This window comes from Saccopteryx bilineata, chromosome 8, assembly GCF_036850765.1.
Source record: "Saccopteryx bilineata isolate mSacBil1 chromosome 8, mSacBil1_pri_phased_curated, whole genome shotgun sequence".
Lineage (NCBI taxonomy): Eukaryota > Metazoa > Chordata > Mammalia > Chiroptera > Emballonuridae > Saccopteryx > Saccopteryx bilineata.
This window is the reverse complement of record NC_089497.1, coordinates 52,890,017-52,902,109: the sequence shown is the minus strand read 5'-3', so window position 1 is coordinate 52,902,109 and position 12,093 is coordinate 52,890,017. Positions and strand designations below refer to the sequence as shown.

The 12,093-nt window shown below is 43.1% G+C and overlaps 1 protein-coding gene across 1 annotated transcript in view; it reads left to right on the top strand.

The window, feature by feature from the left end:
• The window catches only part of HACD2 (3-hydroxyacyl-CoA dehydratase 2), a 112,815-nt gene that overhangs the window by 90,027 nt on the left and 10,695 nt on the right, over positions 1-12,093 (top strand). The gene's annotated exons all lie outside the window — the stretch shown is intronic.

The following is a 12,093-nucleotide window of genomic DNA, read 5'->3' as shown; positions in this document are numbered from 1 at the left end:
CACCTGGGGCAGAGGCCAAGGAGCCGTCCCCAGCGCCCGGGCCATCTTTGCTCCAGTGGAGCCTCCACTGCAGCAGGGGAAGAGAGAGACAGAGAGGAAGGGGGGGTTGGAGAAGCAAATGGGCGCTTCTCCTATGTGCCCTGGCCAGGAGTCGAACCCAGGTCCCCCGTACGCCAGGCCGACGCTCTACCGCTGAGCCAACCAGCCAGGGCCAGTTTTTGCAATTATTAACCTGTTATAATAGAACAAAAAGAACCATGACGTTTCACAATATCTAGCCAGTTTCTTGTTCTTTTGACATGTCCACTGTATTTATGACAGCGATCCATCCTCTACCCTCTAGGAATATTGGGTGGGCGCATTGAGATACTGCATTTGGAGGTTTGGGGGCAGACTAGGGGATGAGTATGCCCAGCCCTCCCTATGGGACCACAGTAACCTATTGCTGTGATCCTAGACTTTATTAAACAATATGATCAAAGTTGGGACTAAATATGATCCCATTCTGATGCAATCTTCATGCTTGAGTTGCGTTGAAGGAAATAGTTGCATGAGAACTTTTCAGTTAATCACAAGCTCTTTGCAAGTGAGATGGTCAAACAGAACTTGGGAAAGATAGCAGCTGGTGAGATCCATACAAATCCCAAAGTTGGTAGAAATATGTTAACCTTCATGCAGAGGGAGAGATGGCATCTCTTAACAAAAAGCAAAACAAAACATTATCTTGCTGTTTAAGCCAGCCACCAGTGTGTACTGAGCACAAAGCAATAGTTAGCATAAATAGTAGGAACTTAATACATATTTGTCAAATTGAATTTTTCCTTTCTTGGAATAACTACCATTTATTAAATAGCTAGTACTTTGCTAGGTGCTCGGTTTGTTTTTCTAATTCTACCACAGACTTGCTTATCCTGAGTCTCAGCTTCCTCATCTCAGCTTCCTCCACCAGAGGAAGCCGAGACTCAGAGAATTCTGTACCTTGCCTCAGGACGTGCAGCTGGAGAGTCTGGAGTTCTGTTTGATCCAGAGTTGCACTGATTGGCGAGAGGTGCTTGTAGTAACTAAATAGGCTTATTGAGAAACCTACCACCCTTCCTTCATGTTTTTTCAGGAAATGGGCTGAATACATTCAAGTTGGACTAATGGGAACATTTTAGCATTCAGATCTGCATGTCTGACTTTGTCATAAATGCAGAATTGATCGTGCATTGTTTGTTGACTGCATGCTTATACCTTTTTCTCAGTGCATGTTCAGAAAAGTTGATTTCATGGTCAAGAGTTGTTTTGGTAGGCCATACACTTAACTAGACCACCACATCAAAAAATAGTTCTTAGTTATTGTGTTGTAATAAAAAGAATTTTTAAACCAGTTTTCTTTGTCATTGTAGATGTTTTTTCTATCTACATAGATGTACATTTTTCTCTTCTTTAAAGAGGAACACCGTCACTATGTCTTTATAATGTAAATTGCGTTTTTCACTGGGGAAAAAAAAAGAAATGGTATTTTCTGGTTTGTTCACTATTACCCTATCATGGATTTTTAATAAATATTAATCATGAATTATCATGTGGAAAGACTAATACTAATCAAAACATCCTTTTTTAAAGCACCACATGTCAATATTTGTTAAATTTTCATTTCTTTCTTACCTAAGGGTAAATTCCTTTTAAGGAGATAACTAAATGAGTTACATTTTTGTTCAAAAGCTTCATAAAATTATAGAAAAGACCAGGATAGTTGTCAGAATTGTCCTCCTCTCCAGCCCAAGCCCTCAGCTAGATCACAGCCAGGCATCAGCCCGAGGTCCTTGGCCGCACGCGCTCGGGAGCTGCCCTCCTCAGCCCAGGCTGTGCCAGGTCAGAGAGCGTGCAGGTGCAGACTGCACATGGGCACCGTCTATTTAGTGATTCATTCTTACTCACTCAGCAGACGTTTCTTCAGTCTCATCTGTGCTCTGGGCATTGTGCTCAACACTGGAGTACATGAGAAAGGACATTCAGGGGTGCTGCCCTCACAGGGCTTCCAGCGTAACAAGGAGCAGAGCCGAGCAGACAGCATGCCATGCGGTGGTACGGGCTGAGGCAGGGAAGGACGGGCTGCTCGAACCTCCTGTCGCACTTCGGCTGTCCCAGTTGAGGGGCTCCACTACCCTTCTTCAGTTCCTAAGCCGTTGTTCCAGTGTCCCAGGCCCAGTTTCCCCTCATGGGGTGGCATTGGGGACTCGGTGGATTAATACATATAAAGCACTTAGGCCCTGGCTGGATGGTTCAGTTGGGTACGTCCCAATGAGCAGAGGTTGCCAGTTCTGTCCCCAGTCAGGGCACATACAGAAACAGATCCATGTTTCTGTCTCTCTCCCTTCTTCCCTCTAAGATCAATGAAAAATGTGTTTTTTTAATTAAATAAAGCACTTAGAAGTACATGACACTTGATAAGTGCTCATTTAATGTGAGCTATTTACTAGCTGTGATGTCACCTAATCTTTTCAAAAAGTTTGTGACAAATTTCTATACAACTGTTTTGAATTATTTTCTATGTCCTAAGGTTTAAAATAGATATAATTGACTTTTCACATAAAAATGGATTTTTTTTATACTTATTAAAATTGTTTTATAGTTAGTTGGTGGAAATATAATGGCACATAATTACTTTTATCATACTTAAGGAATAACTAGCCCTACTAATGGGAGTTATTATCTTAATCATTATTATTATCATAATCTAAAGCATTTATTCAGAATTTGATTTTGTTTTTATTACTAAGCTAACCCCTCTTCAAAGCAATTTTATGGTCCTTCCCTAGGGGTATTTACAGTCTATGACAATAGTAATGTTGATACAGACTGAAGGTCAGCATTAAATCTATTATTCCTTTTCAAGTTATCTTCTCTTAACAAGCTCTTATTTATATGTTTTGTTACAAATATTCGACTATCCTTTTTGTGGTGATACAGCATGCCTCTTCCAAGAGATTCAGACGCTTCATATCAAAAACAGTATATCGCCTGACCTGTGGTGGCGCAGTGGATAGGGCGTCAACCTGGAAACGCTGAGGTTGCCGGTTCAAAACCCTGGGCTTGCCTGGTCAAGGCACATATGGGAGTTGATGCTTCCTGCTCCTCCCCCCTTCTCTCTCTCACTCTCTCTCCCCTCACCATAATGAATAAATAAAAAAAAAACAAAACAAACAAAAAAAAACAGTATATCTAGAAATAAGATGATAGCTGTATTTTCCTGCAGAGTGGATGCTTAGTACCTAAATGATATTTTAAATAATTTCAAATTTACAGAGAAGTTGCTAGAACAGTACAAAAAAACTCTCCTATTCCCCTCACTCAGGTTCCCCAACTATTGGTATTTTCTGCATTTGTCCCTGGGCCTGCTCATCTGAATGTATCTGCCCAGTATCATTCGTCTTTTTCTGAACCTTGAGAACAGTCTGTGCTTGATGTCCTGTCAGCCCTGAATACTCAAGTTTCAGACACTCTCCCTGTCACCTGCACACAGCCCTCCAGTCTGGGAGCCAACACTGACACAACAGTACCTTTCACCCACAGTCCCGGCCAGACTACACTGGCTATGTAAACAATGCCTTTCTTTTTTTCTTTCTGGACTAGAGGAATTTTCCTCTTTTTGTTGATTTGTACTTTGTGGGAATGACTCCTGCCTATGTCAACTGCCTCTGTGATGGCTACCAAATGGTGATTCTCTGTTTCTGTCATCTCTTTTCTCTGTATTAGTTGGCATCCTGCTGTAAGGAATAGCTTTCCCGCCTACCTGCCGTAGCACAGTGGATAAAGCGTCGACCTGGAACACTGAGGTCGCCTGATCAGAACTCTGGGTTTGCCTGGTCAAGGAACATATGGGGGTTGATGCTTCCTTCTCCTCCCCCCTTTTCTCTCTCTCTCTCTCTCTCCTCCCTCTATCTCTTTCTCCTCTCTAAAATGAAAAAATATTTATTTATTTATTTATTTATTTATTTATTTCAGAGAGAGAGAGAGAGAAGAGAGAGCCCTGACCTAGATTGACCGGCAACTTCTGTGCTCTTTGCTTCAGGACGATGCTCCTGCTGAGCTATCTGGCCAAGACTTAATTTTTTAATTGATTGATTTTTATAGAGAGAGAGAGGAAGGGAGGGGGGAGGAAAGCATCCATCTGTTGTTTCACTCAGTTGTACACTTATCGGTTATTTTCCATGTGTGCCCTGACCAGGGATCAAACCCACAGCCTTGTCATTTTGGGGTGACGCTCTCTTTTTTTTTTTTAAGAATTTATTGATTTTAGAGAGAGGAGAGAGAGAGAAAGGCAGGGGGAGAGGAACAGGAAGCATCAAGTCATAGTTGCTTCTAGTATGTGCCTTGACTCCTGGCAAGCCCAGAATTTCAAACCAGCGACCTCAGCATTCCATGTTGACCCTTTATTCACTGCGCCACCACGGGTCACACAGGATGACGCTCTTAACTGACTGAGCTAACTGGCCAGAGCCTCTACTTGTTTATTCATTTATTTTATTTACATCTATTTGGACTGGTAAATTTTTATGTAGTCTACTAGATTGTGGTTTACTAAAATTGTTTGTGATTTGGCCGATGGGAGGCCTTTCTCCTTGTCCTTTTGACTTCTCTCCATCATTTGCTGAGCATTTCTTACTTTTTGACAAAAGAGATTTCCAGACTCATCTTGTACTTCCCCTGCCCTAGCCCTGGAACCAGCAATTTTTCCAAGAAGCCTAGTTTCTTTTGTTGAGGGTGGTATCCAGGAACCAATATCTGGGTAGTTGAGGTACTCCTTGCCACTAGAAAATCATTGCTTCTCGTCCTCTCAGCAGAGAAAGCTGGATATACATTATGTATATATGTATGTACACATACACACGTATATACCCATTATATATGCATCCATCTGCTTCTCCACCCTTCCCTCTCTCCTTTCTCTCTATCTCTACCTTCCCCTCCTGCAGCCAAGGCTCCATTGGAGCAAAAAGTTGGCCTGGGTGCTGAGGATGGCTCCATGGCTTTTGCCTCAGGCCTTAGAATGGCTCTTGTTCCAACGGAGCAATGGCCCAAATGGGCTGAGCATCACCCCCTAGTAGGCATGCCGGGTGGATCCTGGTCGGGTGCATGAAGGGGTCTGTTTCTCTGCCTCCCCACTTCTCACTTCAGAAAAATACAAAAGAGAAAAGAAATTTTGAAACAGCTTCCAACATGAATTGTGCTAAATGAAATAAGCCAGACAAAAACATGCATATTGTGTGATTCCCCTTAAATGAGATGTCTAGAATAAGCAAGTTCTAACAGACTGAAAGTAAAAGAATGGTTACCAGGGACTAGATGGAGGGAGAAGTGAAGATATTATTTAATGGTTATGTTTTGTTCAGGATGATGAAAAAGTTCAGATAATGGATAGGGGTGATAATTCACAACATGGTGAATGAACTTAGTGCCACCTAATTGTACACATAAAAATGGTTACAATGGTAAGTTGTATGTTAGGTATATCTTACTACAAACAGCAGAAAGAGATGACTCAGATGTTATGATGATCTAACATGAAAAACTTGCCTGACTGGGCAGTGGAGCAGTGGATAGAGCGTCGAACCGGGATCCGGAGGACCCAGGTTCAAGACCCCAAGGACGCCAGTTTGGGCGCGGGCTCATCTGGTTTGAGCAAAGCTCACCAGCTTGGACCCAAGGTCGTTGGCTCAAGCAAGGGGTTACTCAGTCTGCTGAAGGCCCATGGTCAAGGCACATATGAGAAAGCAATCAATGAACAACTAAGGTGTCACAACGAAAAACTAATGATTGATGCTTCTCATCTCTCTTTGTTCCTTCCTGTCTGTCCATCTCTCTGACTCTCTCTCTGTCTCTGTAAAAAATAAAATTAAAAAAAAATAACTTTGCCTGTACATACTCTCTTACAAGAATACTTTCTATGTTCTGTGTCTACTGGTTAGAGATATATTGTTCTCCCCCCACCCAGCACGCACCCTCCCTTTCCTGGCTACACACACACACACACACACACACACACACACAAAAGAAGGCTGAAGAATTATATTTGTAGGAGTTGACAGGAAGGGAAACTTGGGGGTTCAAATACACTGCTCACAAAAATTAGCCAATCAGGGAACATGCAGATACTCCAGTACTTTCAGCCTTTTGTACAGTGCATTTTCACCAATAAAATAAAAGTTGGTTTTGCATCTCATTTGCATAATCACTTTTGTTGTTGCTTTTCTGATGTTCTTGATCAATAAAAAAATCAAATACTTTTTTTTTATCATGTCATACTGATTTTGAAATATCCCCTAATTTTTGTGATCTAGAACAGGAGTTGGCCTGTGGGCAGAATTGAGCCTACAAATTGTAATGGTATTTGTATTTGTAAAGGGTGTAAAATACAACAAAGAAGAATACGTGACAAAGGCTGCCTATGACACAAAGCCTAAAATATATGCTAGTTAGCCCTGCACAGGAAGTTTGCCGACCCCTGGTCTAGAACATTGCTGTGGGCTGAATTGTGTCCCCTCAAGTTCATGCATGGAAGCCCTGAGCCCAAAGTGATGGTACTTGAGGTGGGGCCTTTGGGAGGTGATTAGGCTTAGCTGAGGTTATGGGCCTTAGCGCCCTTATACGAGAGCCCACAGCTTCCCGTCTCTCTGCCACAAAAGTGCACTGATAGGCAGCCTGCTGCAAATCAGGGAGAGGGTCCTTCCCAGGCCCAAGAGTCCTGGCACCTGGTCTCGGACTCTTAGACTCTAAAACGGAGAAAATACGTTTCTGTTGTCTCAGCCACCCAGTCTACCATGTTTTATTATGGCAGCCAGAACAGACTCTAGTCCTCGCTTCTTTAATTTTACCAAAATCTCTTTGCTTCACAAAGGAAAGGGGTAGTAACAAGAGGAGGAAAGAACACTTACCATAAAGCATGTTGAGGGCATTTTTCTCTTGCAATAACCAGAGTGGTAAGCAGCAGGTTCCAAAATGCTGAGAAGAATAGAGTTTCTACAATAGTGATTTTCTTATGTGGCACCATCTGTTTTTCTTTGATCGTAATAAAAATGACAGCTTTTCATGTACTGAAACTCCCTGAGCCATTTAAATCAAACATGGTGCTATTTGTGTGTAAAGGTTTTTCTCTTACACTCATTTGTTTCTCCAGCTTGAATTTTTATGTAAACTCCCTTGGCTAAATTATACAAGCCACCCACACGAGCGCCTCCTCCCTGGCTGGAGAGCAGGAAACCTGCCGTCTGCAGCCTGGGGGGCCCCACTGTGCCGCCTACGGCCCGGTAGGGGGAGCTATGCTGGCTGCCCTGTGCCTGCCCCCCTTGTGCCGGCAGGGGGAGCTGTGCTGGCTGCCCTGTGCCTGCCCCCCTTGTGCCGGCAGGGGGAGCTGTGCTGGCTGCCCTGTGCCGCCTGCTGGGCCGGCAGGGGGAGCTGTGCTGGCTGCCCTGTGCCTGCCCCCCTTGTGCCGGCAGGGGGAGCTGTGCTGGCTGCCCTGCGCCTGCCCCCCTTGTGCCGAGTGTAGATGTTTGCATTTGGCTGCTTCCCTCAGCACAGTGTTTTTGAAGGCCACCTGTTTTGCAGCACATGTCAGTGTTCTTTCCTTTGTGGGGCTGAGTCATGTTCCTTTGTATGCATATGTATTGTTTTGGTTTATCCATCACTAGTTACTGGACGTTTGGGTTATTTTACTTTTCAGTTTATTAGTAATGCTGCTATGAACATTTGAGTGCAAATCGTTTTGCAGACATATTAAACCTCTTATTCCTGATAATTAATAAAATTAGATGTGTCTAGTTCTTAATTGAAAAAGCAGCTGACTTAAAGTCCTAGTCCTTTGCCCTCAAACCCTCCTAAGCTGAACTGGCTGTTTTTACTTCACAGAGGCTGTCAGTGATCCTTCTCTGTGGCAGTGGGCCTTGATAGAGAGGGGGTCCCACTGTTAGAACCTGTCCCCAACTCCTGCTAAGAGGGAGGGGGAGGGAGGGAGATAAAAGAATGGGAGAAGGGGAGAGAGGGAGGGAGGGGAGAAGAAAGGAGGAAGGGAGGGGAGGGGGAGGGAAGGAAGAGAGAAGGAAGAGGGAGGGGAGGCAGTGAGGGATGGAGGAAGGAAGGGAAGGGAGGGAGGGAAGAAAGAAAAGAAGGGAAGGAGGGAGGGAGGGAAATACAAAGTATCATTTTTCCAATTAAGGGGCATTGATTCAGTACATTCCTGTGTCCAGGCCTGAATTGGGGGCTGAGGAAGCCAACTGAGATGAGCCCTGGACCCCAGAGACCTTACTGTCAGGATGGGGTTGAGGGGCAGGCGGGGAGCTATTCTCATTCTACATACAACAGTCAGTAATGAGAGGAGGGTCTTTTAAGTTATTCTCCTGCCTTTTTTGATAAAGGAATATTAGAAGTACTGTTAAAGTGTCCACCCGTTTTTCTTTATGAGATTTCCACTCATTTACAGAAATTAGTATGGGCCAGAGTTTGGTGCCCTTTCCATGCCCAGGTTACATGCAACCCCTTTCCAAAGAGCAGCAGCTGGAAGCCTCGTCCACTACCATGCAGGACTCTCCCCCCATAAGTCTCAGTTTGGGCATGTTCAGGACCTAGAAGCACACAGCCTCATGAAGTGGCCTATTTTGTTAGTCAACTGCTTCGTTACATAGTTTTTCTTATTTTGAAGCAAGCATTTTACACCCTCTTAATTTTTCAATTAGTCTCATCCCATATGCCTGTTGTACATGATTTCTTCCTTTTTTATATTTTGTAATTGACTTTTCCTTTTCCAAAGTAAGCTCTGCTAGTTTCAGGAGTTCTTATAACTCATTTCATGGGGTCCAGTCTATTTAGAATAGATTATTTAGGATGAGATTCTTAGTGTAGACAAATTTGGTTGGTTGGTTGGTTGGTGGGTTGGTGGGTTGGTGAGTTGGTGGGTTGGTGAGTTGGTGAGTTGGTGGGTGGGTTGGTTGGTTGGTTGGTTTGAACAGCCGCCTGCACCCTGTTGGTGCATATGAAACTTATAGTTCACCAAAAACTGCATTGCTTGTATTCGTAAGTCTTACTGAAGTCATTTTGTTGTTACTGAATCACATTGTTTTACATTTAGCTTTATTAAATTTGATTTTACTGGGTTTTTGTTTTGATTGGGTTTTTTTGTATTGTGGTAAAATTTACATAAGAAATTTGCCTTTTAGCCATTCTTAAATGTATGACCCAGTTGCAGTAAGTTCATTTCTGTTGTCCAGTCATGACCGCCATCCGTCTCCAGAACTTCCAGCCTTGCCACACTGAAGCTCCATACTCTGTAAACAGTTGTCCCCTATCCCCCCAACCCCCAGTCTTGACAGTCTTCTGTCTTTAATTCCTGTCTCTCTGAATTTGAGTACCATATGAGTGAAATGATACAGTTTTTTACCTTTTTTGAGTGGCTTATTTTACTTAACATAATCTACTTGGAGTTCACCCATGTTAGAGCATGTGCTAGAATACCTTTTTAAGGTTGGATTATATTCCATGGTATGTATACAGTATATTTAATTTATTCATTCACCTGTCGGTGGACATATGTGTTGTTTCCCCCTTTTGGCTACTGTGCATAATGCTGCTGTGAATGTTGGTATACAAATACGGTTTGAGTCTCATTGATCTTACTGTGTGAACTCATTACATTCTGCCCCAGTTTTGTGTTAATGGGTAATTATCTGCAAATCAGATAAGCTCCATCTCTGACTTTACTCAAGTCCTTTTTAATAACAGTGTTGTACTTCCCATTGATCTGAAGGTATCATTAGCACAAAAGGGTCATTTTCCCTAACCTCAATCTTTTTAAAATTATGATATGGTCTTTATAGCTGGATTCTGGGAGCAGACAGCTTTCGCATTTAGCCTGGGTCTGAGTTTGTTATAGGTCTTTTGGTTCAAGACTAACAGGTAGGTCCGACCAGGCAGTGGCGTAGTGGATAGAGCGTTGGCCTGGGACACTGAGGGCCCAAATTTGAAACCCCAAGGTCACCAGCTTGCATGCAGGCTTATCTGGCTTGAGCTTGGAATCATAGACATGACCCCATGATCACTGACTTGAGCCCAGAGGTTGCTGGCTTAAAGCCCAAGGTCGCTGGCTTGAGCAAGGGGTTACCCGGTCTGCTGGAGCCCCCGGTCAAGGCACATATGAGAAAGCAATCAGTGAACAACTAAGGTGTTGCAACGAAGAATTGATGCTTCTCATCTCTCTCCCTTTTGGTCTGTATGTCCCTGTCAGTCCATCTCTCTCTCTCTTTCTCTCTCTCGCTTAAAAAAAAAAAGACTAACAAGTGGGGGTGAGGGTCAACCAGATAACCTCTAGGCTGGATCAGAGTGGGATGTTGGGGGTTTCTGTTCAGTACTGTCTACTTGAAGGCCACTAAGACTACACAGAGACTGATAGCAGGTATCAAAAAGCAGGGAACTAAATCTTGAAATGACCTCATTAGGATTGAATTATTTTGCTTCACAAAAATTTATTGAGTTCCTACTTGTGAAAAGCACAAATGCTTTTGGGAATCAAAAGATGAATAAAACATACTCCCAGCTTTCGAGATATTTACAGTGCAAAATATAACCCAAAGATCTTTAAGCAAGGCTTCAGCCCATAGCTATGAAAACTTATCTCAAGATGGAGGAAATTCACAAAATAACATAAAAAACCAAAGTGTACTTTGAAATTATATTTTAGTATAGATGGATGTTCAGTCTTGGGGACAGACTGAAAGATGACACAGGATGCTTTAGAGGTGTTAACTTTTGCTTTACTTTGGCTGATGTGACAGCCCCGGGGAAACAAAAAGTACTCTTGCTCTTGACAATATAAAATTCTTATTATTTTTAGCGAATAGTAACTGCATTTATGAAATTCTTTGTGAGCAATTTAGTTAATAGGTATGTAAATGACTACTGATTGTGTAGGTGGAGAGCTCCCTGTACACTTTCTGAGGAAGAATATAAGTGCTAAAAACTTCACATTGCAAATAAAAGAAGCAGGAGTTAAGGTTAGAATGGCATACCTTTGTTGTATTATGTGTTAGCAATAAGACATGAGATGCATCTTATAATTAAAATTTGTTCGGTTTACTCAGTGGAATTTCTTACATCCAACTCCAACTGCCCTTTTGGACGCATGAAAACTTAAGTGATTTGCAGTGCAAGGATGTTTCTTATTACTGGTTTTCAAGCACCAAGGATCATGGTAAACCTAGCTGGGGTGGGTTGGAAGGAGGTGTTGAAAGTTAAAACCACAGTAATAGATTTTCATGCAAGATTTGCAGCCTTAGGCATCTAATGAGAACATCTCTTTGAGGTGGGGAGAAACACCTAAGTGTCTCTTTCAAAAGTTTATTGTTTTTTCTGCATGAAAACAACTTTATAGGAGGTTAGGAATTCCAGGCTCTTCTGGCTTTAGCTGTTCTCTGTGATCAGCATGGAAGCCTGTGTAATCCTGTGTTAAGCAGGGTCTGGTCTGGGAGAAGTCACCGCTGGGGGAGAGTCAATGGGCCTTGCCTATTAGATGGTTTCCAGCTCTTCTCCCATTTGAATTTGTCCTACTCAGTGAATTAGCCTTATCTTTTATTGTGTTTTAATCATTTCATTTCATTCCCTGTCCTTGAAATTTCTTTAGGTTCCTAGTTGTCTTGCGAATCAAATTACAGTACCTGTTAATGGATCCCAGACTGTCCCCCAGTTTGCCCTTCCTTCATTCTTAGCTACCCATTCTCGGCTCCCGCCAACATGGGCGCACATTCCCCATGTTAACGAAACTCACTCGTCAGGTTAATTTTGTTTTGTGGGCTACAGCTCCCATAATTCCCAGTCCTCTGGTCTCTCTCTCAGAGGTAAGCTGAGCTCCTTCTCACTTGCCTCTTCGCACTTGGCTCTCTGCACAGTGTTCGTGGCATGAGTGTTTCTGGAAGTGGCAGCTCTTTCTGTGCTGTGCTGTGGCCCCTGAGGATGGAGACCAGGGGCTGTGTCCACATGTGCTAACCCCCCAGCTCTGTAAAGGGACGGGTGGGGGGCACTGGGCTGCACATTGGGAGCTCTTTTTGTTAAAATGTTTTATGTATT